This window comes from Neolamprologus multifasciatus, chromosome 15 (genome assembly GCF_963576455.1).
Source record: "Neolamprologus multifasciatus chromosome 15, fNeoMul1.2, whole genome shotgun sequence".
Taxonomy (NCBI): domain Eukaryota; kingdom Metazoa; phylum Chordata; class Actinopteri; order Cichliformes; family Cichlidae; genus Neolamprologus; species Neolamprologus multifasciatus.
This window is the reverse complement of record NC_140453.1, coordinates 24,050,551-24,078,538: the sequence shown is the minus strand read 5'-3', so window position 1 is coordinate 24,078,538 and position 27,988 is coordinate 24,050,551. Positions and strand designations below refer to the sequence as shown.

General features: G+C 43.4%; 1 protein-coding gene across 3 annotated transcripts in view; it reads left to right on the top strand.

Annotated features, from left to right (window-relative positions):
- The first annotated feature begins 206 nt into the window (after positions 1-206).
- filip1b (filamin A interacting protein 1b) overlaps positions 207-27,988 on the top strand; it is a 53,246-nt gene continuing 25,464 nt past the window's right edge. For 2 of the 3 annotated variants that reach the window (XM_085132631.1, XM_085132629.1), the window contains exon 1: positions 209-676. The gene's annotated coding sequence lies outside the window, so the exon portion shown is untranslated. Of the gene's footprint in view, positions 677-27,988 lie in introns of all 3 variants that reach the window. The other variant, XM_085132630.1, reaches the window with a different exon arrangement.

Genomic DNA, 27,988 nt, shown 5'->3' with positions numbered 1-27,988 from the left:
GAATCCACTTAATTTTGAGTGATCAACTCAAGTACAGTGATGTCACATTAACAGAGGGGCAGGAACATCTGGGTTTCATGCTGTTAAGAATAAAAATATTTCAGAGTGAAACAAAACAAACCAAAACTCAAGCCAAACGCACCCAAACCTAGTCCTTTGGCTGTGAGAGGAGGAGAAGGTGTGGTCAGGGCTGATAGGTCAGCTGTTGGGGGTTTGGACGAGCCTCAGTCAGTCCGTCAGTCAGTTGAGCTGCTAACACAGAGTGAGAGCACGGGTTAAATATAGAGCAGAGCCTCAGTGCTGATGACCGGGAACAAGCAGGCGTAAAGAGAGAGGCTGAACATCCTGCGGCAAAAAGAGAACTTATTTTATTTCAGCTCAGAGAACGAGTCTGTTTATTCTCATCTCTGCCCTCGCACAATCCCCTCCTCTCTCTCTGTCTTCAGTTCTCACTCATACTCTCTCGGCCAGTGAGCATACAGCCCAAACTTGGAGAGGACAAAGCTTCACCATGCTCCAACTTTGGCAGAAAAGGAGACACAGTGAAGGCTGGATTTAAGATTTAAAGGAAAGAAGACAGACACGCTGGTGTGGTGAGTGCTGGAGAAGAAGTGAAGTATTAATAAGGACCGGAGTCATTTTGGGACCGAACAGCTGTGACACTAAGAGCTACCAGGTGAGTAACTCTGATTTCTGGCTTGTTTTGATATATTTGTTTTGATTTGCCACAAAGAAATCTAGAAAAACATCTGACCACTACTGAAATGGTTATGTGCCATCATATTTGCGAATATGCCAATATTATAGACCGATATTTTGAAAATATATTGGCGTATACCATTACTGATGGAAACAAAACAGTATTTATAATTTTTTGCACATTTATTTATTTATTCATTTATTTATTGTTTGCAGTTATTATACAAAAAACAGGACACTCATATAAAAACATACTTTTCCCTCAAATATTCAGAAATGCAAAGATCCAAAGATCTGTATAAAGAGTTGGTGAATCACAACTACTATTAAAGAAAAAAAAAAATCCAGACAAGATCATCTGAACTAAATTAAATGTCAGCTAACAGAAAAACTGACATAAATATAGGTTTTATATCACCAAGTAAACAGTATGAGAAGTTATCAAAATGTTTATTTGAAATTAAAAAAACTCCACAAAAAATAAATATCCAGAATCCAAATATAATGATTAAAAATAAAGAAATCAGGATATTTCAATAAATAAAGCAGTTTAAAATAAAGATTTGTTACAGTAGTTTATATCAGCTAATTACTTAAGGTAGTTTTGAGGTGTTGTTCCATATTATTGGCAGCTGAATTATTTCCTGTTTTTTCATCAGAAAAAAATCAGACGAGCTTGGTGTTCTGCTTCCTTGTAACTTCATTCACTAAATAATCAAAAATACTAATAATCAGAAGTGTGGAAATGTTATATTTAAAATGTGTCTTGTCGATGCACAGCAACATCAGTCATACAAATGACGTTGCAGAACCAAAAAGTCAGCTGAGGGAGGAGGTCAGGGTGGATGGACGGGTCAACAAAACATCAGCAGTGACTCAAACCAAGCTATTTATGGAAGCCTGACTCATGATGGTGGATTTGATCTGTAATGGAGTGAAAAACATGATCTAAGTTAAGTGTGATGTGTGTGCATTCAGTTTAGAAATTATAACATTATTAGTTATTATTAGGCAAAAATATTTTAAGGTCATTGCTGTAAATCCAGTTAAAATGGTCACAAATTAACATTTGCTGCTTTGTGACTTTTTTAATACTGAAAAATCAACAGGATTTCCAACTACTTTAAGACCTCAGAGACAAAAATATGAAGCACATTTTTATGAGGTTGGGGTCAGGTTTGAGCTCACAGGCTAATAAACCTCTTCATGAACCTTTTACCTCACCTGTAAATTTTTTATCAATTAAAGCATATCCAAATAATTCATGATGAATGATTAAACTTACTCAGAATTACTGAAAGCGGTAAAACATTTTTTGTTTATAATTTAATGGGTTTAAAGGCCTTCCTTTCCAAACTTGATTATTTCATCACATACTGCACATTCATGATGCAAATTCTAGACTCTAAAAGGAGAGTGGGAGGCCATGCTCTGGTTTCCCACACGGATCACTTTAATAAATGTCCAAAGAAAAACTGTACTCTTATCCCATGCCAGGTTTTTCTAATAGATTTATTAATATAAACCCCAAATCATACATTTGTCTGCACAATCTCTTCAACAAACAACATTCTTTAACCTAGAAATGGAAAATATGACAGAAGCAGATGATGCAGTAGATGGCAAAAATAGAAAGCGTGTGGAGTTACAAAACAGAGACACAGAAAGGCTCAAGTGTCACAAATAACATTCCGAGTTCAGTTTGTGCAGCATACCACACCCTGCATCCCCCAACCCTCGACTCTGATGGGAAATCTGGCCGAACAGTAGAGGGGACAGATGTGTGCACAGAGAAACAGTGTAGTAGATTTGCACCATCAACAGTTGAGACAGAACTGTTATGAAAATGATTGTGTAGGACCTAAACACCTACTGCAAACCAACCACGCAATTCAGGTATTTAATGGACAAAAGGATGACCATGCTGCTAGACAAAGATTGAGATCAAAAACATCTGGATGACCCATGATACCTGATGGTCCACCATGGAGAACTGAAAGAGGAAAAGAGTGAAAAGAAAAATGACAGATGGCGATGTGACTAAATCTTGGGTGGACAAGTGTTCGAGTATTTAAAAAGTCTAGGAAACAGACTGAGTCCTCTCTGTAGTGTCACTGACTGAAACCATAGTCTTCATAGCAAACACCAGGGCCTCACTATGTTATAAACTCAGGGATGGGATTAGTAAGACTGGCACAATCATTGATCCTAACTCTTAGGTTTTCGTGCAGGGTTAATGTTGTGAAGAGGTGCATGTTAACTCAAACCACCACCTTCTTTAAACCTAACGTTGTAGCAAAGAAGTCAAATGGCAAGTCAGGGGAAAAAAAGTAGAAAACAAAAATCTCCAAAACAGATGTTTGGCTGTTTGGCTGAGAAACCTGCAGGTTAATACTGCCCCCATGCTTTTAACCTTCTAAAATGGGCTTGGTACGTCTTTAATACAAGACTGTTATCTCCACCTAAACACAGGGAGGAGCTAAAATCCTGCAACATAGTGATTTGATGGTCAACAATTAGGAGGAGGAGCAGGCCATCCGCTAACTGGAAAGTTGGTGGTTCGATCCCTGGCTGCTCCTCTCTGCATGCCAAAGTATGCCAACATACTTCTGGTTCTGCAGCATGAAGCCAACAATCTGCATAAACCTGCATGGTTTTTAAAGGCCAGCAGGGGGTGACTCCTCTGATGGCAAAAAGAAATCTGTCCTTTCTGTGTGAGCTTAGTAAACACTTTCCTGATGAGTTTATGGTCTCCATCTCTAGTTTCAAGTCTTACTAAGTGCAGGAGGATTTTCAGTTTGTGCCTTTTGGTCCCACTTGAGTTAAAAAAGCAGGGTTTGGTTAATGACTGGGCTACACTGACACGTATTGTCCGTAAGGTTCTGAGGCACCCCTTGCTAGTCAGCTGAGTTTTTAAAACTGAAAAGACTCAGGGCTTCTTCAACTCTCCCGAATTCTTGAATTTGATTGGTTGACAGATTAAACAGCCAAAATTTATCTTAAATGCAACAAAAGCGAAGTGACCTTAATCATCTCCTTTCCAGGTCCCGCTGTTACACTTGGGATCTATTAGAACAGCTTTGCAAGATTCACAGTTCAAAATAATCCTTATTTATTTCATACTGGGCCTCAGTACAACCTCTCATTTCATGTCGTTTCTGAAACAAGCCATTTTAGCTCTTCCCCCTTTGAGACAACTTGATTCTGATTGGCTGACTCTTGCAAACAGAAGGATTTAAGATGGGATTATCAGGGATATCCACTTCCTGTGGCATCATAGGGGATTGCAGGGATTTCTTGAACATGCTGTACGCTGACTTCTTCATTTGGAGCAAGAGATACATGACAGAGAATAAGGAAAAGCAGACTCGGCTCAGCTTTGTGTAAATGCTGTGTGTAAACGAGAAATTATCAACCTTTTAAATAAGGCTGAAGTGGGGCCAAAATAATAACTTCAGAACTAAAGTGTAAGTGAGTTAAACGCTTTCAGGCGTCATTTAGATGTATAGTGACAGCTTCAATAATGAGTGACTGGAATGAAGCGACACCCACTGAGCCACGCTGAGTGTGTCGTTACTGAGTCATGAAAGGATCGTCTGTGAGACACTCGCTCAGTGAATCAGTGAGTTATGACTCCCTTATTCACAGCCCAGTAAAGGCTGGTTTCAGGAAGCAGTACATCAGGAGGCATTAATTTAATAGATGTTTTACCAGAGTGCTTAAGCGCCGCTCAGCTGAGAGACAAGCTCTGCTCTTTCCGACACAGTTTCTACAGCAGCTGGGAGGAGATGCTGCAGCAGGAAAACAATTTTCAGTCACACAAGTTGTGTCCAGACTGAAATATCTATAAGCAGCTAATGAATGGAAAACATGAACGTTTGTGCAAGTATGCTCTGCAGTCAAGTGCCATTAGTTTCCCTGAATGAAAGAAAACTTGTGTTAAGCTAATAGTAGTAAAGATGTACTGTATTATGGTTTTATGGTATTCCAGAGACGTAATGGGATCATTATGAGGGGAACGTAATTGTAAAAAGTTTTTTGAATTATAGCATGTTACTTCTGGTGGAGGGAAAAGCCCCGCTGGGTTGTGTCATGGTCCTGGGTCGGTGACCCAGCGCTTTCAGTTTATTATCATTTTCTAGTTTATTATGATGTTGTTGATTATTACTGTTTGAGTTCTATGTGTTATATTCGGTCTGCCTTTGAGTCTGCGTCTGTGTCTCTGTCTGTCTATCGTGTCACCCCGCCTGTTTGTGAAGCTGTCTGTTTAGTTCTGTGTCTTGTTTGGTTCCTCGTGTCTGAGTTTCCTGTTTTATTGTGAAGGTCTCTGTCTGATGTGAGTATGTTCAGTTTACATTTCCCCTGTCCCGTCAGCCCTGATTCCTCCCAGCTGTGTTGCCCTCCTGTGTGCCATTTCCTGATTACCTGGTGTGTGTATTTATAGTTGGTGTCTGCCTGTGTTTCTCGTCGCGTCGTCTGTGTTCATTTGTGTATCTGCTCCGCGTCTCTCTGCCCCTCGCTCCATGTCCTCCTTTTGTATTAGCTTTTCCAGTTTAGGTTTATGTTCAGTTCTGCCCACACCTTGGTTATTTGTGCACTGTAAATAAAACCCACTTGCACCTCCGCCACTGTCTGCTTTTGGATCCTCCTTCCTCACCTCCACACGACTGCCGCCCCAGCCGTGACAGTATGACGCGACCACAAGATGGATCCAGCAGCTTTGTCCGGGGAGAGCGACCTCACACGCGCCCTGCGCCTGGTGGACTGGGTAACCCACACCTCCAATGCACGAGCGAAGGTTGTGGGGATAAATGCCATTGAGGCTATCCTGGCCGGAAATCCCTATCTCCACCAGGTCCGGGGATTTACTGACTTAATCGCTGATCTGCATAAAGCCCGGGAAGCGGTGCAAGCTTCGGAAGATTCTGCCCCGCAACAACGGACAACGACCGCCACAAAGCAGCCGTCTCAGATTCACCCACCGGAGGTTTCACGGCCCGACCCCCCAGGGGTTTTTCCCTGCCTGTCGGAGCCGTCAGCGGTGGGAAGGAAACATTCGCGCCACCGGCGCTTCACCCCACAGCCGGATTCAGGGACCCCTGTGCGACCAGCTGTGGTGAGTTTTAAGGACGCTGGTGCTTCTGGGACTGTGTTTTCTGGGGCTGTTCATGGGGAGAGTAGAGACAGTTCACGGCGCTTACCTACCTTCGTGGTAACTGACCTCTCACAAGTTGGCATTTTCAAAACATCCAAAACAGTAACTGACTGGGTTTCATCCACTCCACTACCAACTCCAGTCTCACCTCAAACAGTACATCAGCCTTTAGCCAGTTCATTAGCCCAGCCTGCATCTATTCCATTAGCCCGGTCACCCGCTCCCTCCATACTGGAGGCTGTGTCTGTGCCACCCATTTTGAATCCCGTTCCTAGCACCCATTTTAAGCGGAGAGACAAACCCAATAAAACCACTCTAGTTTCTCAGAAACTGGCTAATCTAGAGACTGTTATTTGCCCCAGGGCCTCCCCAGAGGCTGGGTTTCGGCCCCCAGCAGACTCTGGACCCCTGGAGGCTAAGAACCCAGCTGAGGACTGCTCCCGGCTGTCGCTGCCTGAGCAGGGTCGGTGCTCCGCGCAGCTGCAGTCTGTTCTGTGCCCGCCAGAGGTCCCCGCACCTACTGGTTCTGTTCTGTGCCCACCAGAGGCCTGTGTGCCTGCTGGTTCTGTTCTGTCTCTGCCAGAGGTCTCCGCACCTGCTGGTTCTGTTCTGTCTCTGCCAGAGGTCCCCGCACCTGCTGGTTCTGTTCTGCGCCCGCCAGAGGTCCCTGCACCTGCTGGTTCTGTTCCGTCTCTGCCAGAGGTCCCCGCACCTGCTGGTTCTGTTCCGTCTCTGCCAGAGGTCCCCGCACCTGCTGGTTCTGTTCTGTCCCCGCCAGAGGTCTCCGCACCTGCTGGTTCTGTTCTGTGCCCGCCAGAGGTCCCCGCACCTGCTGGTTCTGTTCTGCGCCCGCCAGAGGTCCCCGCACCTGCTGGTTCTGTTCTGTCTCTGCCAGAGGTCTCCGCACCTGCTGGTTCTGTTCTGTCCCTGCCAGGGGTCCCCGCACCTGCTGGTTCTGTTCTGTCCCTGCCAGGGGTCCCCGCACCTGCTGGTTCTGTTCTGTCTCTGCCAGAGGTCCCCGCACCTGCTGGTTCTGTCCTGTGTGTGCCAGGGGCTCCAGTGCCCACTGGTTCTGAGACTGTTTTCGCTGGGGGGCCCGAGGAGCCCGTCCAGTCCCAAGACTCGTCAGCTGGAGGGCCCGAGGAGCCCGTCCAGCCCCAAGACTCGTCAGCTGGAGGTTCAGGAGAACCTAGCCAGCTTCCTGCTTCGCCAGCTGGAGGGCCCGAGGAGCCCGTCCGGCCTCCTGCTTCGCCAGCTGGAGGGCCCGAGGAGCCCGTCCGGCCTCCTGCTTCGCCAGCTGGGGGGCCCGAGGAGCCCGTCCGGCCTCCTGCTTCGCCAGCTGGGGGGCCCGAGGAGCCCGTCCAGCCACCAGCTGCACCACCAGCGGCCGCAACCACGCCTGCAGCAGCAGCCGCATCCACTGTTTCGTCCACGCCGCCGCCTGCTGCAGCGCCTCCGTCTCCGGCTTCCACGCTGCCGCCAGCTGCAGCCTCGGAGTCTCCACCCACGCCAGCTGCAGCCTCGGAGTCTCCACCCACGCCAGCTGCAGCCTCGGAGTCTCCACCCACGCCAGCTGCAGCCTCGGAGTCTCCACCACCATCATCCACGCCGTCGCCTGGTCCGGCTTCACCACCATCAACTTCGCCGTCGCCTGGTCCGGCTTCACCACCATCAACTTCGCCGTCGCCTGGTCCGGCTTCACCACCATCAACTTCGCCGTCGCCTGGTCCGGCTTCACCACCATCAACTTCGCCGTCGCCTGGTCCGGCTTCACCACCATCAACTTCGCCGTCGCCTGGTCCGGCCTCTGCCTCATCTGCTTCGTCTGGTCCTGGTCCAGCTCCACCTTCGTCTGGTCCAGCTCCGTCTTCGTCTTCGTCTGGTCCTGGTCCAGCTCCGCCTTCGTCTGGTCCAGCTCCGCCTTCGTCTGGTCCAGCTCCGCCTTCGTCTGGTCCAGCTCCAGCTCCGCCTTCGTCTGGTCCAGGTCCTGGTCCTACTCCGCCTTCGTCTGGTCCTGGTCCTGCTCCGCCTTCGTCTGGTCCTGGTCCTGCTCCGCCTTCGTCTGGTCCTGGTCCGCCTTCGCCTTCGTCTGGTCCTGCCTCAGCTCCGCCTTCGCCTTTGTCTGGTCCGGTCTCAGCTCCACCCACGGCGTCGCCTGGTCCAGCGTCAGGGTCTCCACCCACGGCGTCGCCTGGTCCAGCGTCAGGGTCTCCACCCACGGCGTCGCCTGGTCCAGCGTCAGGGTCTCCACCCACGCCGTCGCCTGGTCCAGCGTCAGTGTCTCCACCCACGCCGTCGCCTGGTCCAGCCTCTGCCTCAGCTTCCGTCTCGTCTGGTCCAGCCTCTGCCTCAGCTTCCGTCTCGTCTGGTCCAGCCTCTGCCTCAGCTTCCGTCTCGTCTGGTGCTGCGAAGGCCACGCAGCCTTCAGGTCCCCAACTGCCGCCTCAACACCGTCGGTCATCTGCCAGGCCGCATGTTGGGCATCTTTGTCACCGTGGCCGGCCTCCGGACTTGCTTTCACGCCGCCGTCACCGTCCGCACGGTCGGCAGCTTTGTCACCGTGGCCGGCCCCCGGACTTGCTTTCCCGCCGCCGTCACCGTCCGCACGGTCGGCAGCTTTGTCACTGTGGCCGGCCCCCGGACGTGCATTCCCGCCGCCGTCGCCGTCCGCACGGTCGGCCCCCAGAACTGCTTCCTCGCCGCCGTCGCCGTCTGCGTGGCCGGCCTCCGGACCTGCCCCACTGCCACTGCCATTCGCATGGTCGGCCTCCGGAACTGAACTGTTTTGGCCTCCTGCGCTGTCGGCCCCCTACACTTGGCCATCTGGGCCTTTTGGTCTCTGTCCCTCCGTCCTGGACCCCCTCCGCCCACCCTGGTCGGGTTGTTTTCTGTTTTGTTTTGGTCGGTTTTTGTGTTTCTGCTGGGCTGTCTGGAGCCAGCCCTTGAGGGGGGGGGGGGGGGGTACTGTCATGGTCCTGGGTCGGTGACCCAGCGCTTTCAGTTTATTATCATTTTCTAGTTTATTATGATGTTGTTGATTATTACTGTTTGAGTTCTATGTGTTATATTCGGTCTGCCTTTGAGTCTGCGTCTGTGTCTCTGTCTGTCTATCGTGTCACCCCGCCTGTTTGTGAAGCTGTCTGTTTAGTTCTGTGTCTTGTTTGGTTCCTCGTGTCTGAGTTTCCTGTTTTATTGTGAAGGTCTCTGTCTGATGTGAGTATGTTCAGTTTACATTTCCCCTGTCCCGTCAGCCCTGATTCCTCCCAGCTGTGTTGCCCTCCTGTGTGCCATTTCCTGATTACCTGGTGTGTGTATTTATAGTTGGTGTCTGCCTGTGTTTCTCGTCGCGTCGTCTGTGTTCATTTGTGTATCTGCTCCGCGTCTCTCTGCCCCTCGCTCCATGTCCTCCTTTTGTATTAGCTTTTCCAGTTTAGGTTTATGTTCAGTTCTGCCCACACCTTGGTTATTTGTGCACTGTAAATAAAACCCACTTGCACCTCCGCCACTGTCTGCTTTTGGATCCTCCTTCCTCACCTCCACACGACTGCTGCCCCAGCCGTGACAGGTTGGTTCAAGCCTGCCCAGGATCTTTGTGCTGCACCCTGCTCATCCACCCCTATGGTCTCCTGTAATTTGGTCTGTTTAAACACTTTGACTTAATTATTGAGAGTCAGTGAGAAGTTTAGCAGTGGTGCAGGCTTGTTGGTCTGACTGGCACTGACTGTATAAAAGATGCACATAGCGATAGTGATGTCACTCATTGGTGTAGTACCCCTTATTGTGTAGCTTCAGCGTTTTTGGATTCTGGTTGCATCCTGTCATGTGCAGTAGGCAGGATGAAGGACCCAAATGCAGGACTTATACGTGGAATGTAAACTCAAAGCAGCAGCTTTTTTCGTTGGGAAAAATCCTCCATAAAATAACTTACAAAAACCAAAACCCTGAACATGGAAACTAAGAACTTAAAACTTGAAAACAAGGTGCAGGGAACTAAGAATAATAGAAACCAGAAACCTGGAGAAACTTACAGCACATAGGGTATTACAACAACAGACAGAGGAAAACACAGGGCTTAAATACACAATGGAGTAACAAGGGAATAGGAAACAGGAGGAAAACCGAGCTTGGACGAATCTGTCATAACAAGACGTGGAGGAAGCAAAACCAAATGCACTGAACACGGGACAAGGAACTATCAAAATAAACAGGAAATCTTCACAAAGACGCAGACTTGACACTGTGACATGGAGACACGACTGACTAGGAACATGAAAGAGACTAGAGTAACTAAATGTGGAACACAGGGAAGGCATAGAGACAGAAAACTAGAAACTAGGAACTATAAATATAACACACACAGAAAAAAATTAAAGAGAACTAAACCCATGAAAAACAACAAATCAAATAATATAACTTAACCCAGAATTACACAGACCCAGTAGTGTGACACCTCCATGTTGGTTTGTGAAACAAAAAGGGACTCGTATTTAAGCTGACCCATAAACTGTACATACACAACACACCAGCACATCCGGATGACATTGAGAGAAAATCCTGGAATTTTACTTTCCAAAACTAGAGCACAAAACAGCAGATGTCTGTGAAGGCTCTCAGTCATCCAGGTCATCGCAGTCTAAGGAGCTTGGAAAGAAAAGCGTCTGGACTTCTTTAAGTGGCTTGAAGACATTTCACCTCTCATCCAAGAAGCTTCTTCAGTTCTAGGGTCAAATGGTGGATAGTCCCAGATTTAAGCCCTGTGGGAGTGTCCCATCAAGAGGGACAATCAACCCCCTAATGATCCTCTACCTAATCACATGAGTAGGTCACAATCAGCCAAGGTTTCGGGTGAGCTCATGGTGAAACCTAGCCCCACCCTATCATGTGATTTCCTGAGGTCAGATGGCCCGGGATGTGAGTGGGGGTTAAGGCGTCTGGGATGGGATCTCTAAACTGGATTATAGATGGCAGACAGTTGGTGTCTTAAGCCAAACCATCTGTCTTCTCTGTCCAAAATGTGAACATTGGCATCCTCGAAAGAGTGACCTTTGTCCTGCAAGGACCGCTGAGTCTTGTCCGGTGGAGGTGGCTCTTCTATGTTGTACCATGCGCTTGTGAAGTGGCTGTTTGGTCTCTCCAATGTAGAGGTCTGGGCATTCCTTGCTACACTGTACAGCACACACTACATTGCTAAGTTTGTGTTTAGGAGTTTGTGTAAGCGTTTTCGGACATTGAAACGGCCGAAAACGCTTATGCTCCAGTACTGCGCATGCGTGCAACGCAAGACGATTCGACCTGCCTCATTTCTGTCTGCCGTTTATTTACCTTCCGGCTCTTTGAAACTTCGCGGCAAAATGTCGAGGAAAAGCACCGAGTTTTTTAAATGGACTAACAATGAGGTGGAGTTGTTGCTGCGAGTAACACAAAAGTACAAAGTTGCAAAAGCAAGTGAGAATTAAAGAATTTGAAGAAAAGCTATCTGGAGCATGTACAAAGAGATATTAATATTTAATAGGGCTGTCAAAATTGAGAGCAAACAAAACAACTGCTGTATAATGCCCTCCGTCAATGTCATTGTTTTCGAAAAGGCTCCAGGTTTGCTGTCCACACTACGATGCGAAAACGGCGTTTTCAAATGTATCCGCTTTGGAGAGCGTTTTCAAAACGCTGCGTTTTCCTTTACAAAAAACTGCGTCTCAGTGTGGACGGGAGGTCAAAACGGAGAGAAAAAGATGCATTTTCGCAATTCCGTAGTGTAGTAGTGAACATAAGTTAGTGGGAGAAAGAAACCACGGTACACTTGGCAGTATCAAACCAGGATAGAGGGAGGAAGGAAGGGCAGTCCTGTATTGGTGTAATCTGTGCCAGATCACACATGTGGATCCATCCCTGTGGCGACCCCTTGGAAAATAAAGGAGTGGCCAAAAGTGCTCAGTCAGCTGTGTGGAGTTAGTGTTCTCTCTGCACACACACGGGCTCTCTATGGGTGCTTCCTCCCCCTCCCACATTATTTTAACCAGTGATTCTAAATTTGCTGCTGGTGTGAACGTTTTGTCTGTGTTAGCCTTGCGCTGACAGATGACCCTCAATGACTCTAAGCTGGATGAACATCCATCCATCCATCTTCATCCGTTTTATCCGAGGCCAGGTCGCGGGGGCAGCAGCCTAAGCAGAGAGGCCCAGACCTCCCTCTCCCCAGCCACCTCCTCCAGCTTATCTGGGGGAACACCAAGGCGTTCCCAGGCCAGCCGAGAGATATAATCTCTCCAGCGTGTCCTGGGTCTGCCTCGGGGCCTCCTCCTGGAGCAGACCCAGGACACGCTGGATGAACAGTTTTGAAAAATGGTTGAATGGAAGAAAACAGGTTTTCTGTAGCACCTTCTTAGGAAAAAAAACCCACAGTAGCATAAAACATGGTGGGTTATGTGGAACTGCCTGGACCCAGCACACTGTCGTAAAAGAGAGTTTTAATCTCAAAAATGTATTTGTTTAGTAAAACCTTAACAACAGAAAGAAAAAGGTGCTCATCTTACTCTTTCTGGTGGCTAACAAAAATGTGAAAAAAAATAAAATAACCATAACAAAAAATTCCAGGTAAAACAAAATTAAAAAACAGAAAAAAGTAAAAAATGAATACAAAAAATTCCTTCATTTTAAAATCTTACATTGTACTGTATTTTAAAAAAATTTTCTGCACATAAAAAAATGAAGAGTGGAAACCATCTGAAAATATTTTAATTATCAGATTATCAGATGAAGTCTGCATATTTGTGAAATTTGGACCGATGTGCACTATATAGGAAGCTTACATATTGTTCCTTTACTCCTTAATGTTTGTGCACTGGACTCCTCGGGGCACAGCCGGCCCTGACACAGGCTACAAACCTTCACGTTTCCTTTGGATTTATTTCATGGTTTTGCTTTGGTTCTGATTTTGCTTTGAGGATTGAACTATACATCAGACTTCTTCTATTTAAAAATGTTCCCACTTTTATGTGTTTCAGAGCTGAACATTAAACAGAGAAGGTCTTTAACTCGACCTCCTCTCTGTTGTTGTATCCAGCATACTCCAACCCTGCCCAGATCTCCTGGGACCTTCCCTTTGCTTTGCTAGCTATTTTAAAACATTGTCTTTTTTCTGGGTGTGCATACAGGCAGCAAAAAAAACAAAAAAACAAACAATAACCAATGGATGGAAATAAAAAGCAGCACAATTAAATTTTTGAATGTGGAAATTGTTTGCTTGACCCGTCCGTCAGCATGTTATTTTTCAAAATTATCAAACATAATCTGCAACATGAAACCACTGATTAGAGTTTGGTAGCGATCCAGATGTTTGATTTGCACCAGTTGTTTCAAATCCTAACAGGATATTAAATGGGTCAACATATGTCTCCTCTAAACTGTTATGATGAAAGAGCGGATGTGTTTGGGTGTAACGATTTGTGAACGCAGCGCTGATGATGATCAGGATCCCAACAAACATTCGAACCATGCAATTCATAAAAAAGATCTCATCTCAACCCAGCTTTCACAACTCAAGAGTTTCTTCTTATTGTGTTATTTCATCATCTTCTGTGTCTCTTTCCTTTTAATTTCCCAATAACTGGAATCTTTGGGTTTCAGAAGCGGTGGTTCTTCTGCGATTCCTCAGTCATAATCTGGTGCAAAACCAAAAAGTAACTAGTCAGAAAAAAGTTTTGAAAAATCATGTTTTTGACTTCTGTTTCAGGGGTATTGTGCTTTGTGTTGCAAATTAGATCTTAGTTTCTTACATAAAAGTGGTACATACGTTTGATGCTTCTGGAAGATTTCACCAAGAGGTAAAAAAAAAAGACTAAAAGAGTTTTGAGGTACACCACAAGCAAACATGGACTGATACACTGAAGATGAGGTGGGATGTGAGAGTTTGCATGAAGCTATGTTTCTAAGCAGTGCAAAGCATTTATAAATGCAGCTGAATGACAAATAAAGTAGTTGTATATGTTAATAAGAAGTTTATAAATGGAGTATTTTTCAGAACTGGTCAAACAGTCGATTATAGGTATCTCCTTAATGATTTAAAGAGCTAAAAATTACAAATTTTTGCTACTTCTGTCATGCCTTTAGTGTATCTTATTAATCAGTCCCTAAGCATTATTAGATCTTGTAGTTCTCCATTATAATCCTTTGATAGATCAGAAACTTGTACCCAAAATCCTTACTGCCTGGGCTCCGTGCCATAGGGTAGGAGTAATCCTACCCTATGGCACGGAGCTTATCTGGATAAGTGAAGTGAATAAAACTTGATGTTTCCAAGTTTGACTCAGCAAATGTATCTAGATAATGGAAAAAATTTGCTTCTAGGAATAGCTCCAATGTTTCCAGTACATTTATAGCTGGACATCAGAGGTGAAAATTGCTTTGCAGATCCAAAGCAAACACAATTAAATCAAAAGATTAATTCCTCATTTCTTTTTGGCTGTTTTAAAATACCCTCCTGGTGGTTGTGAAAACTTGATCAAATGTTTGATTTGAATTTGCATTCAAGAAAGAAAAATGAGGAAAAGCTATAACTGATTTCTAAAACCGTTGCAGATTCTGGTCACATTAGCCTTTAAATTCTCAGCTTCAGCTTGTAACAGTGTGACCGTAACTTCCATTTGCAACCCAAGGCCAACTGATAAGACAGGAACCATGAGATCATTCTGCTAATTCAGCTCACTAATCTGTGTGGGACCAGCGTCTGCCGTCATGTTTGGTTTCATAACAACAACTGCTGTTCCCATGACAGCATAACAGGGAGCAGAGGCGAGCACTGCATTTGTTTGGCTACACTTTTCTGTAGCAATGAGGAGGGCATATCAAACAGCTGATAACATCAAGATGGATCACGCTGGGAAAGATGGGATGTTGATGTTGTGGCAAGCTGTCTGAGCTCAGCCTTGAATTTGCCATCATATTACAAGCTAGACATACTGCACTCTTATCCAAGTTTGAATCATATTTATTTTTACTCTTTCAGAAACCCTGAAGTAGGGACATAATGTCCTCCAATATCTGGACTGAGACTTTGTCTGTTTGATGCATTTGATGTGTGATCTGAACCTTAATACATACTGAAAAGTCTTCCTTATAACCCAGGTTGTCACACTGTAAAATTCCCCTCTTTGAGACTCCTTTGGGTGCTTAAATCCAGCAGGTTTGTTCCCCTCATTCACCTTACACAGTGATTGCTTCAATAGATTAGTCCTAAAAACAGCAGAACCAAAGAAAACTGATGAGTACCCTAAAATAAGTTAAAAGTAATCAGAATCCCCCCATCCATCCATCCATCCATCCATCTGTTCCTCCATCCATCTAGTCGTCCATGCACCCATCCACCCATTCTCAGGCCAGATGAGATAGTTTGTCTCCAGGGTTTCCTCCCACTTGGATGGTACTGGAAAACCCAGTCCATTCTCATCTACAGGGCATCGGTTTTCTATACATGCTGTAACACAGCGGTGTGATGAACAGCAGGGACATTACACAGGAGATCAGCTAGTGTAGAAAACAGTCCAAACAAGCCCAAAGGTCAAGCACTGGGAAATAAGAAGAAAAACATGACTGGTATCACATAGAAAAAAACACGTATTTGTGAAAACTAAACTCAAACTTCTTTTTTCTTGAAGCAGGTATAATTTATGATTTTAACTGTTTAGCTCCTTGAGGACAGCTTTGCTCCGCAACTGCAGCCAGTTTCAGCACTGTAAAATCAACACATGCTGTAGATTGGCTTTGCAACATACAAAGATGGATGTAACTTCTGGGTCTGAAACTAATTTGCAAACAACTGAAATCTTCATTCTTTCTAGGGGCCAGTAGGAGGTGACTCCAGTACTTGCATAAAAAACCTCTGCTTAAATCGTGGAAGTCTGTGGGAAAATGACCCAGTGCTCCCTCATGTTTACCTCAGTAAACACTTTCCTGCTAGTTTCCAGGCTTCTGAATAAAACACGAGGTTATTTTTGTAAATAAGGGTCTTTATTCAAGTTAAACTGGAGGATTACTGTGGTTGTGCTCATTGTCAAGGGTTTCACAGTGAGATGGACTGCTGTTCATCACATTTGGTTTCAAAATAAACACAAAATGATGCAAGAAACGTCAGCTTAAGGCTTCACAACAGGACTTCACTAACCAGTGGATGAGCCATGGTGTGTAACTCTGTGCTCTGCACTTACCAGTGAATGAAGCGATAACGGCCTCCTTGTTGGCTGAAGAAGCCACATGCTGGCAAAAAACTGATAATGACTGATAACAGGTATCAGTGATTCAAGGCTCTCATTAAATGTTGATTTAGTTATTCAGGTTCTCCTATCCCAGATTTTCTATTTGAATGTAGATCTTCTTCATTGATGTGAGAAGCCTTACGCATACTTAATAAATTTCTGTCCCCTTTAGTTAGTATGGCTGTTTGTGATGCGGTGGGAGTCTTATGATACGGTCCAAACTTATTCCTCTCTCATGACTCATTTCTCCAGTCATGCATGTGGTGGGCTGACCACCAACCACTTGAGATTGGTCAACGCTCAGGGGCTAAACAGCTTGTAAAAATTTAAAGTGACGTAAAATGAGCAGCGTTCAAACCCTCGTGATATCCTGCCTCGCTCTCACTTCACCCCCACCCTCCCCCTCCTCCTCCTCTCAGAGTTTATGAGTCAAGTGACTTCATACTCAGTCCATTTGAAAGGCATGTGGGACTTGGCTGCTGGCCTACTGCATGTTGGGATGATGTCAGCTCTCTGGACTGGTCACCACTGATTAGAGCTCACGCACAAACTCCTGGGAGGAAACCTGCCTCATATAAACCCGAAGAATTTTAGCCTCAATGACTGACGAGGTCCGGGAATGCACCAGGATTTGGATGGTTAAAACCTCTTAATTTAGGAGTTTTATGGTAGAAGCAACAAGAGATTAGATTTCAGTATGATCATTTATGGTAAAACGACAGCAAACAAACTAAATTCTCCATGAAGCTGAGAGCATCTCAGCTATTTAAGCTTGAGCAGAATTATTAAGTGGATAAAAGCTTCCAGAGAGGAGGAAAAGAGGAGGAGGAAAGTGAAACTGACTGAGAGGATTTGTTAGGTAACAAAATGTTTTTTTTATCCATTCTGCTGTCCCAAAACCATAACATTTTAATTATAATTAAAGGGTTCTGACAAATATGTTTAAAAAGAATAACTACCTTGATTATGTTCAGTGCAATCATTTCCTCCTTTCATGAACTGCTGCTTCAACTCACAAGATGATCAGAACGGTAGTCTGTTAATTTCACAACTGACTCTGCAAGGCCACCGTAATTATCTAAGGTTACGTGATTTCACTTGGACATGTTGTTAATAGAATTTCAATTCTTCCTCACCTTTATCAGCTGACATTACAAAGCTTTGCCGTTATAAAGCAGTAGCACATTATATAGTAATTGTAGGGAAGGAGGTTTGGGGAGTGAAAACTGAACACATCAGCTGATGACCAACTTAGAGCTCCTAGTCCTGGAGTCCTTTGGGCCAGCGTGTCTGTTTACTCATTGAATAACGTATACATTTTTTTTAGATGGTAAATCCTTTAACCATGTTTACACATCATGTTATATGCTATCCGGTCGTTAAGTCTGACATCACTAGCCGTGTCTGGGCTTAAACTCCGCTGCAGGTCCATATATCAAACGATCACTATGGCATTACTGAGAGTTGAAAAACTGTCTAAAGTCTTTCATCTTTAATAAAATGATCAGCGTTCTGCTCTACCAGGTGTAACAATTGAGTTTAACATCCAGGCATCCATGAAAACGGAATTTATGACATTTAACGGAGTTAGAAGTTAGCAGGAAGTTAGCTCGCTAGCTTCTATCTAAATACAATATAGCATGTCCTGACTGTGGGGTTTTGGAAACAAATTAAAACGTACAGCTCTGTTATCACTTCCAACATAAATGAAGACAGAAAACTAAACAGCAGTGACATTTGTAGGGTTACTGAAGTTTGGCTAGCTGGTATATAATGATGTGCTACGTGACCGCTAGCGACACAGCTATGTTAGCATAATATAAACAAGCTAACTTTTTTCCCACTCGATAAAAGTTAACGTGAGTGTTCTCGGTGGTCAGGAACAAATGTAATCACATGGCAGGATGCTGGATAATCCATCCACAATACGAGGTTAGTCATTCATATACTGCTGCATGGGCTGGGCTGTAGTTACATCCTAAGGTTTTAAAAACTGAGCTTAAATAAATGATTAGCGGTAATAAAAGCCAAGGGAGGTCAACAGTGATCACTGACTGTTTTAGGAGCTTTTTGAGATTAAATAGAAGAAAATACATAACATTAAACATATTAACAACACAAAAGCCATATTAAACGCAGAGGCCCAGAAGTAGGATTCGTCACATCATCACTTAACGACCGGATAGCATGTAGGACATTTGGACCCAAACGCAAAGCAGAGTTAAAAAACAAAGAAAGTCCCAAAACATAGATCCAGAGACAGACTGTAAACAGCTGGATGATAAGTTACCAGTGACAACAATCAAGACAGTGATACGGGAGATGAATTAATACTAAACACAAGATACCAGTGACAAAGAGCTATCAAAGTCAAACAGGAAACTAATAATGTCTAACAGGAACAAGAATTTAACAGAGAGAAAACAACTTCAATATCAAACTAATACCAGAGAGACAGAAAGAGTAAACTAGGCAAACCAAACGTAACGATGTAAAGGACACAGTCATAAATAAGAAAAGAAACCCAAGGATCCAGAAACAAATTAAAAAAACATTTACAAAACCCACAAACTCAACAAAGCTCAAAACCCAAGGATAACCTCATGTTTGAAGTTTCTGTTGCTCAGAGAGCCAACAACATTTCATGATCTTTTTACAAAAAGTGAAAATAGAAAAAAAGAATTTACATATTGGATTTGATTCAGGAACACGTCTGCGTCATGTAGAGTGGACATTAGTGAAAGTCTTCAGGTGCAGAATATAATGTTGTAAAAAGTCCATGAGCCTGCCTCTGCAAAACACCTTGTGCAGACATGTTAGTGAAATCCTTCCTTTGCGTTCATAATATTCCATAATACACAGTATGCTTCTGCTTCTGGATAAAAGATAAAAGTAAGTCATGGGTGCTCTGTGATAACCGAACTGCTGATGAGGGCTGTCAGCTGTAACTGAATGGATGAATTACTAAAGCCAGAGGCAGGCATGTGTAGAGGATGCCTGTGGCTCCTGCCTCACCTAGATGGGCGAGCAGGCTGGAGCGAGCAGGTTAAACTGGGCTGCATTTACGATTTCTATTTTTGTAGCAGCTTCTTTGCGGCTCTGCTGCTCACTTATCAGAGCGGCCTTAAGTCTCCATGTAAGGCAGCAGGCAGCGATGGAGAGGATGGATAAAACATGACGATCTAAGAAACCTTACCTTTTACTCTGTTCTGCTGGGTGTAAAAACTGAACATTTACTTTATTTTTCAGCTGGAAAAATGAGGGTAGGATAGATTTAGTGATTTAAAAAGGCCATATTTTGTTCAATAACACACAAAAACAGTGAATGTGTTCAATGTATTTGGGTGGAGCTGTCTGTTTACACACCTTATTTCGTAATCTGTTTAGTCATTCTGGGATGAAACCAAAGGTTAGCCTTTCGGTATTTACAGTGCATACTTTAGACAAAATTACTTTTCCCCCATCTGTTTGTATGTTATTTATCCCACAATTCACAGACGTGTCTCCTTTTCTGCAGATTTGTGTAGGATTCTCTGGGTGTATGTAGGAATTTAGAAGTGTAGGAAACATTGGTTAATAATTTTTCAGGCTTGAAGTATGAAAATAAGTATACTTTCAATAAAAACAAGTAAAATAGGTAACAAATATCCTTCTTTTTATACCGACTCAAACACTGAAATACTTACATAAGAAAAAATATAAGTTAATATAAGTTTTACTCACACTGTTTGAGTGTGCTGTTTTAAGAAGGATCAGTCACCTGAACTTGACAGTATAGCCACACACTTAAGATTCACTTTATGCAAGCTGAGATTTGCAAAGCATCTTTGCGTTTGCAAATGCAAACGTGTCTGAACTTAGAAAAACCAGGTATAAATTATTAAATAAAACAAGTGTATGAAGCTGTACCCCTCAGTGAACAGTTAATAAAATAATCTTTAAAATGTTATAAAAACCTACAAGTTCTTGTAATTTAAATTAAGTATGGATACAGTTTGCATTCATAGTGAATTAATGTTCCTTCATAACAGCAACATCTGTGACCTCAGTGATCTGCCCAGATGTGCATGTATTCTGTCATAGTCCAAGTTATCCATGAATAGCTGTTCCCATGTTGGAGCAGGTTTGGATTATTGTGTCTTTTATTTGCTGTGTTAAGTGTAAAAAAATGACCCTTCATGCTGTCAGATTCATCCATATGGCATCTCAAGAAAACCTTATCAGAGTTTGTCCAACAGATTATTTTTAAAATCACCCACTGATTAAAATGATGGGATGCTGATTAATAAAGTGAACTAAGGCTGAATAATGGCTGTGTCAAAAAACCATGAACATTAAGATGAGTTCACCTTGGCTGCTCGTTTGCTTGTCACATCTGTGACTTTAACGGACACTCAGGACAAGGTCAAGGCAAGAAAGTTGCTAATTTAAGCAGATATGTGGAAGGTACAGAAACAGCATTAAGGATGTGGTTGTAAGGGCATGTGCTGGCTGTCGAGTGCTGCTTATAATTGTTCTATTTCTGATGTGGCTTTGACTGCCTGGTAATAAGGAGGTAATATGAGCCTGCAGCAGCGCTGAAACCAACTGTAAGTGTCACTATTATAAGCACAAGAGCTTGATGGGCTGATATTAGTCAAGCATTTTATCCCAGCCTGCAGAGCTCAGTGATTTTCCATGGACTGAAGCGGAGAATGACACGCTGAGTTAGTGCTTTGATTTTTGTGTTACACGGTCAATTTGTGTGGGGATTATTGTATGCGTGACAGCAAATTAGAGAAAGTGCACTTTGATTGGAGCAGAGTCACTGTGAGGTCATTTGAGTGCATGTGGCCCCACCCGACTTGACTGGCTAACATGAGCCAAGTCTGCAGTGCAGGAAATTTCCCCACAGGGAAAAGTGGGTTCATACCACAGACTGTGTATAAGAGGTGGATGTAGCCACTGTGACGTCAGTCGCTAACATTTCAATGCCAAGAGAAGAATGAAATCAAAGAACTTCATTAAAATATTAATGACTACCATTAATGCACCACCAACACTGCAAACATTTTTGAGACCCTACAAGCAAATTTTGTGTCATTAAGCGTGATGGACAGGAAACAAATCCAGGGCTCACACGCAGACAAAGTAACAAAGGTGAGTCATTTATTACGCTGTTGACATGGCGAGTCGATCCAAGTTGGTACTAATGGAAAAGGGGGTCAAGAGAGATACAAGAGATCAAAGGCTTTACCACACTGGGTAAAATGAACAAACGGATAAAAACAGTCAAAACAAAAACAAAAATAATAGTAATAAAATTTTCAGGAAATTTTCAGTAAACATGTCAGATGATGTAAGACTAACATGAACAGGTAAGACCCCATTATAACAATATTACAAAACAAATAAAAGTAATACAAAGTTATACTATCACCCCATGTGTGATATATTGTTTTAGTAATGTTAGTAAAACACTTAATGTCTGCGTGGTTTCTGTGACGTTAACGCTGTGTTGCAGAAACCTTTCTGTGTGGATCGTTGTCACATCGTCTCACAAATTACACACCTCTAATTTAAAACCTTCCCTGGATGAGTCACACAATAATTCACATTCACGTGTTTATTTGTATAAAGTTGGACATTTTAACATATTTTTAATATGTTAAAAATATGTTAATAATATGTTAAAAATATGTTAAAAATATGTTATTTGATATTTTTAACATATCGTCTTTGAAGACCGACTCCCTGTCTGGCCAACCTCTAGTGGACATCAGAGGAACTGCAGCTCACCTCAGTGATTTTTATGATACTGCTCCAGTGTTCATTTCATCATAACTTATCTTTCTCTATAAAGGAGACCAGAACCATACATCTTTTAATGACATCCTTTTTATGTCTTGTATAAAGTGCTGTGAATGGCCTTGCATTATTGATAGGCCTTACACAAATAAACACTTCTTTGCCTCTTCAGTATGAGCCCAATCCCACATAGTAAAGGATGGAGTTTTATTGGGAATCCAGAGGTTTGTGAGCTCAGCTGGCAGGAAGCCACGGACTTTTCGCAGGATTATTTCTTCACAGCTGAGCTCGTAAAACAGAGCAAGTGGTGAGAGATCTGTGAGGCAACGGCTACTGCTGCCAGTGGACGAGAAAGTTAGCTTCTGATGAAATATCAGCAGTCACCTCTGTGATTATTAGCTACACAAATATTATGTTTAGCAGTCTGAGCTTCACAAACAGGTCAAACAGCCTTTGAAAGACTGCATTCAAATTTATTCACAAAAAGATTCATGTGATTTCCTGGTTCATCAGCATTTGGAATTATTAATCTATTCTTGAAGTTTAGCTAAGAAGAAATTATACTCTGCGCTTCACACATAAACAAAGACTTGTTCTTGTCGTTACTGTTATATTCTTAATCCACCCTGCAACACACAAAACTAAAGAAACCAAAATTAGAGCTAGAGTGGAAGAGAAGGAAACTTAAATATTACACATAAACATTTTACGCAGTGTTCACACAAAAACAGCTTCACTCCTGTCCAGTAGTGTCTTGATGCATGCTCCATCATCCAGGTGAGGATACCCCAGAAAGTTGATTCAGTTCATCTGGATGTCACGTTTTCAGTGGGAGGAACATTTCATCATCCATCCAAGTGGCTTCTTCAGTCTCAGCTGACTGCAGGTTTCAGTACATTTGCCTAATGACCAACACATATGCAGATGCACTGTCCATAAACCAATTCAAAATCTACAAAAAGTCTTTTCGGAATCAGCCGAGAAAACTGCAGTAGGTGGGGGTTAGGGCGGGTTAAAGCTCTGTGCATGAAGAACAAGACTGAGAATCAATAATAGATATTCATGATCTTTGGTCCTCAGGCAGCGCTGCATTAAAAACATGACTCTGGAAGGAGATCAGTGTACAGGCTCAGGAACACTTCAGGAATCACCGTCTGAGAACTGCTCAGCGTGGTGCTCACACACACGCAGGTTAAAGCTCCATCATGCAGTGAAGAAGCCAGACTGACTGTGACTGTGATGGAGAAACAGCACCGGCTCCTGTGGACCAAAGCTTGTTAAAATGGACTGAGGCAAAGAGGATCCCAAGAGGATCCCAAAAAAGACACCAGGTCCTCCAAACTAAAGAGTAGAGGGATCATCCAGCTCGTTATCAGTGCACAGTTCAAAATCCTGCATCTCTGATGCTATGGTGGGGGTGCATCAGTGTTGAGAGGTATATACTGGTTTTAGAGCAACACATGCTCCTATCCAGATGATGTGCGATTTTAGGGAGGCCTGCACATTTCTGTGCTAAACCACAGACTGCATCTATTCCAGCGGCACGGCTTTGTAGGAGAAAAGTCCGGGTGCTGAGCTGGTCTGCAGGAGGTCCACACCTTCAACCAGCTGAGAACATCTGGAGCATCATGAAACCCACAATAGGACAAAGCAGAGACAGGACTGCTGAGCAGCTTGAATCCTCCTCAGACCAGAACGGGGCAACGTTCCTCTGTTAAAGTCAACAGCTACTCTCCTCAGCTCACAGAGGTTTACAGTATAATGTTAAAATAAGACAGGATGCTGCACAGTTGGAAATGTTTTTGAGATGTGTTGCTGCCTTAAAATTCAAAATTCAAAATATTTTTTTCAAAATGGTACATTTAAACATTTGATATGTTTTCTATGGTCTTTTTGGTTTCTGAGGTTTGCAAATCATTTGTAAATCACAGTCTCCCAACTTTGTCATGTTTGTGTTTGCATGACAGCACTTGTGGTTTTTGTTTCTAATCCATTTAATGACCAAGAGACAACATGCATGTTGTCAGTATGATCTATATTTACTCCCGGACACATCTTTACAATATGGAACCCGAGCCGGTGGCTGTTTGCTAACTGCTCTGGTGTTTTCATCCAAATGTGACCTCTGCTAACTTGGAGGCACTTCAAGCTCGCCCGTTTAACGGGTACTTTGTTTACAACAAATGCTGTTGTGGATGTGTGCGAGAGCTGCAGCTGTGAAGCGAAGTTGAGGTTCAGGCATCTCTGAAATTGCTGATGGCTCATAAAGTGATAGCCCCGGAGTCTCCCCTTGTTGGACCCTGGACATGAGTGGGGACACCCTAAAAATACCTCTTTAAGTTTCACCAAACAAACAGGTGAGACTGCTGCAAGGACGCCCATTAGCTGTATTTACACTGTTAGCGGGCTGCATAGCACATGAGTGACATATCAGGCCTCAGATTAAGTTACACCTGCCCCCGATCAGAGAGCGCTGCATTCGTGCAGCATCAACAGACTTAAAAACTTCAATTTTTCAATGCAGGCGAGTTAGTGCCTTTTTCCAAGCTATCCCACGCTAACCCCTGTCGGACCCTGTTGGCAACATTAGTGAGTGTCTCCCACCTGACTTTATGTTTGGGGTTCTTATGTGACACAAAAGGTTTTAAATCTGGACTTTTACATTAAATGTAGGGTTATTATTTAATAACACATCAGAAGTGCTCACATTAAAGATTATCTCCGAAAATGCTTTGGAAACAGTTGTCAATCACAGGGTCAATGCTGTGACCTTGTCATTATTGGATGATCTTCTTAAGCACCGTGCTTCCACTCATCCACACAGTCTCATGTGTCAGTCCACAGCTGTCAGAGGTTTTATCCACACCGTCCTGTAAATCAGAGACCATCTTAGACTCATCATGTGTCCAGAAATATGGCTCACAACAGAGGACTGAAAATCGGAAACACTGTTTATTCAGGACCCAGTTTTGTCTGATTTATTTACGTTTGTAGTGTATAGTCGAGGACTTTCTCATCGAAGTGGTTGCTTCCATTGGAGTACATCCTTGGCCCTATGCTTTAGTAAAGTTCTAGTAAAGTTATGTATGTCTGCTTACATGTCAGAGGTGTTGTGCAGTCATTCATGACTTCATCCAGGGCCACATGTGAAAAAAATGAAATGTTTTTATAACCACAATGTAACTCTGTTGAAAAAAGGGTGGAATGGGAGACACTGATAACGTAAGAAAATGAGGAGCTTTAATCAAGCACCGTGCCTCGCCCCTCTCTGCATGACTGCTCTGTGAAGTGTATGTGGAAGTGAGATCACCGGTTCTGGAAAGTTACAGATGGTGGACGACACCCTGCAGACGACATTAAAGAGGAAGAGGTTTCTAATAATACTCGAGAAATAAATCTGTTTTTCTGTGCTGAAGACGTTCAGTGATGGAAAACTCTGAGTAGAGCTTTTCATCGGTGCTTCATCAGGATGTGATGCTGATAAGGTCACAGTGAAATCATGACTCAGAGCTCCTTCTGGGGAGGTAAACTGTTTATAGGGATGGGTTTACTTATCTGAGACTCAGTGCAACAGTGTGTCGGTATCTGACGAGTGAGAGTCCATCAGAAGCCTGTAAAAGTCTTTGATATGACACATAGCAACAGAAATGAAAACAACATGACCTGTAAACAGAGCATCTCTGCTTACAGACGCCGTACACAGCTTCCAGTGAAAGGCCTGCTAAACGTCAGCAACATGTCCCAGGAGCTTCATTGTCCTGTGAGCTTGATATCAGTGCAGGTTTCAGAGTTAGGATTGAAATTAAACCTTGTGGACAAAAACTTTCTGACTGCCAACGATTTTATGCTATTGGTTAAATTTATGGTCTGTTTGTTGCCAAGAGTACACAAAAATTAGAAATAATGTGTTTTTCTTGGTGGTGATCTGCCTGTGGATCCTTTGTGAGTCAGGACGCACTCGTATTGGACATTTAGTGTCATATCTGAACTAAAATAGGAAAAAGTGGGAGAGATTGTGTTGGTGTTTTAATGTTGTGTCTATGTACAGTACCATCAACGCTGCTCAAGCAGTACCTCCTGGGACAGTTTTTCAATGCAGACTGGCAGAATAAGCAATTAACAAAATAAAACTCTACAGGTTAAAATTTGGCACTGAATATATGCTTCAAATTTGAATTTTATTATCTCAACTTCTTACTAGCATAACTAGAATTTAGCTTGTTTTTATGGTCTTGTGGTGCAATAGTTGTTTTACTCTCAACGACAAACATAAGAGTAACTGTTAAAACTGTGAACTGCTGTTTGGTTTCTTAAACATGAGCTACATGCTTCAGTCACGTAAATGAACCAGCTTTAGATTCAGATTAAAGAACTTGTGATACAGATTAACTCCAGATTCACGATAGAGAATTCATCCTATGAACTGACTCCAGAATCACATCAGAATTCATCCTATGGATTGACTGCACATTTTGAGTGTTGAACTCTTCATTTTTAATCCAAATTCAGTATTTAATTTTATGATATAAACTGACTCCAGATGAAGGGTAGAAAAAGAATAAATCATACGGACTGACTCCGGATTCAAGGCACACTTTTTAATGTGGAGTGACACCATATCCATGATATGTTGATTAAATTCAAATTTGGGGCAGTGGATATAATCTGAATGGATTTAAGATCAGATTCTTTCCCTGAACTTGTCGAAATGTTCACCATCTGACGCCTGGACCTCCAGCTGCTGAGATGAGCTTGTCTTGGCTTAGATTTTGACCCCTCCGGTTGAGCCTTTTCTTTTCAGCTCTGTGGTTTTGACACATGGGAAATTTTGGCATCTACCCTGAAACAACTATTAATAACGGGTATCGGTAACGTGGTTGCTACCTCGGGCCTGCCAGGAGTCTCTCTGGCTTAGTCACGACCTGCTTTCATCCAGACATCATGAACGTTGGCCTCATTCAGATTCAATTGGCTATAACTTTTTTTTATTATGAGTATGAATGAATGTAGAAGTCACAGCCAGATGACTGCATTTATCTTCCAGTGATGTGATGCTGAAGCTACCTTTCACTTTCACAGTGACTGGCACAATAGTTTAACCTGGCTTTCGTCGTAGAGGAGATTTGCTCAAACATGGGAAGGTCCGGCTCTCCAAAGCTTTCCCCCATTGAAAATGCACAAAGCCAACTGTCGGGACTGCTTGGGGATGAGATGTCCCTCCTCTGGAACAAGTGGAAGCGTTTTTCCTTCTTTTTCAGGCACTTTTCCACAAGCGCTTTTTTCTCCAGGATGAGGATTCTCAACTCATCAGTTGTTTCAGCATTTTGCTTCTCGGGTTTCTGGTATATTTGCTGCACATCTTCTAATGTTGCTTGTGTGTCTTCAAGCTTTTCTCTCAGTTCTTTGGATGTTGCCTCGTGCATTAGAGTCATCTTGTGCATGTCTGTATTTCTCTTTTGTGCTTTGTTGTGCATGTCTTCTAACTGCTCATTTCTTCTTTGGATTTCTTGAAGCGAACGCTGCAGGTCGTCATTTGTTTTCTCTTGTTGTTGCTTTTGTGCCTGCATTTCTGTGTTTTCACGCTTGAAGTCACTGAAATTCATCAACATCCCCTTAATGAGCTCTGAGTTGTTTCTCGCTATTCCATTGATCCTACGTTGCATCTCTGAGCATTGTTTTTCCAGTTTTTCCTTTTCTCCTTTTCTCCTTTCAGTTCAGTTGTTTTGTCCTTCATTTCATCACATAATTGTTGCAGTTGTAGGTTTTTCCTCTCAAAGTCCTGGAGAATAAGTTTTTCTTCTTCCCGTCTTTTCTTCTGTTGCTCTTTTTCTTGAAGAAGCTCTTCATTGTTTCACAATGTTTGATCAAGCCTGACTTTCAGCACTTTGTTTTCTCCCTCCATGCCTTTGAATTTGCGCTCTGTACACAGCAACTCTGAGAAGGTTTCCAAATGTATCTCTGATTGAACGTTTGAAGGCTGCGAACACAACTGCTGTGAACAAATCAACTAAAAATGCTGCGTCTCACTCCCCTTTTGTCCTTGTGACATCATCACTCTGTAAGCCAATGGGATTGTCCCATAACATTTTGGAATGGGAAT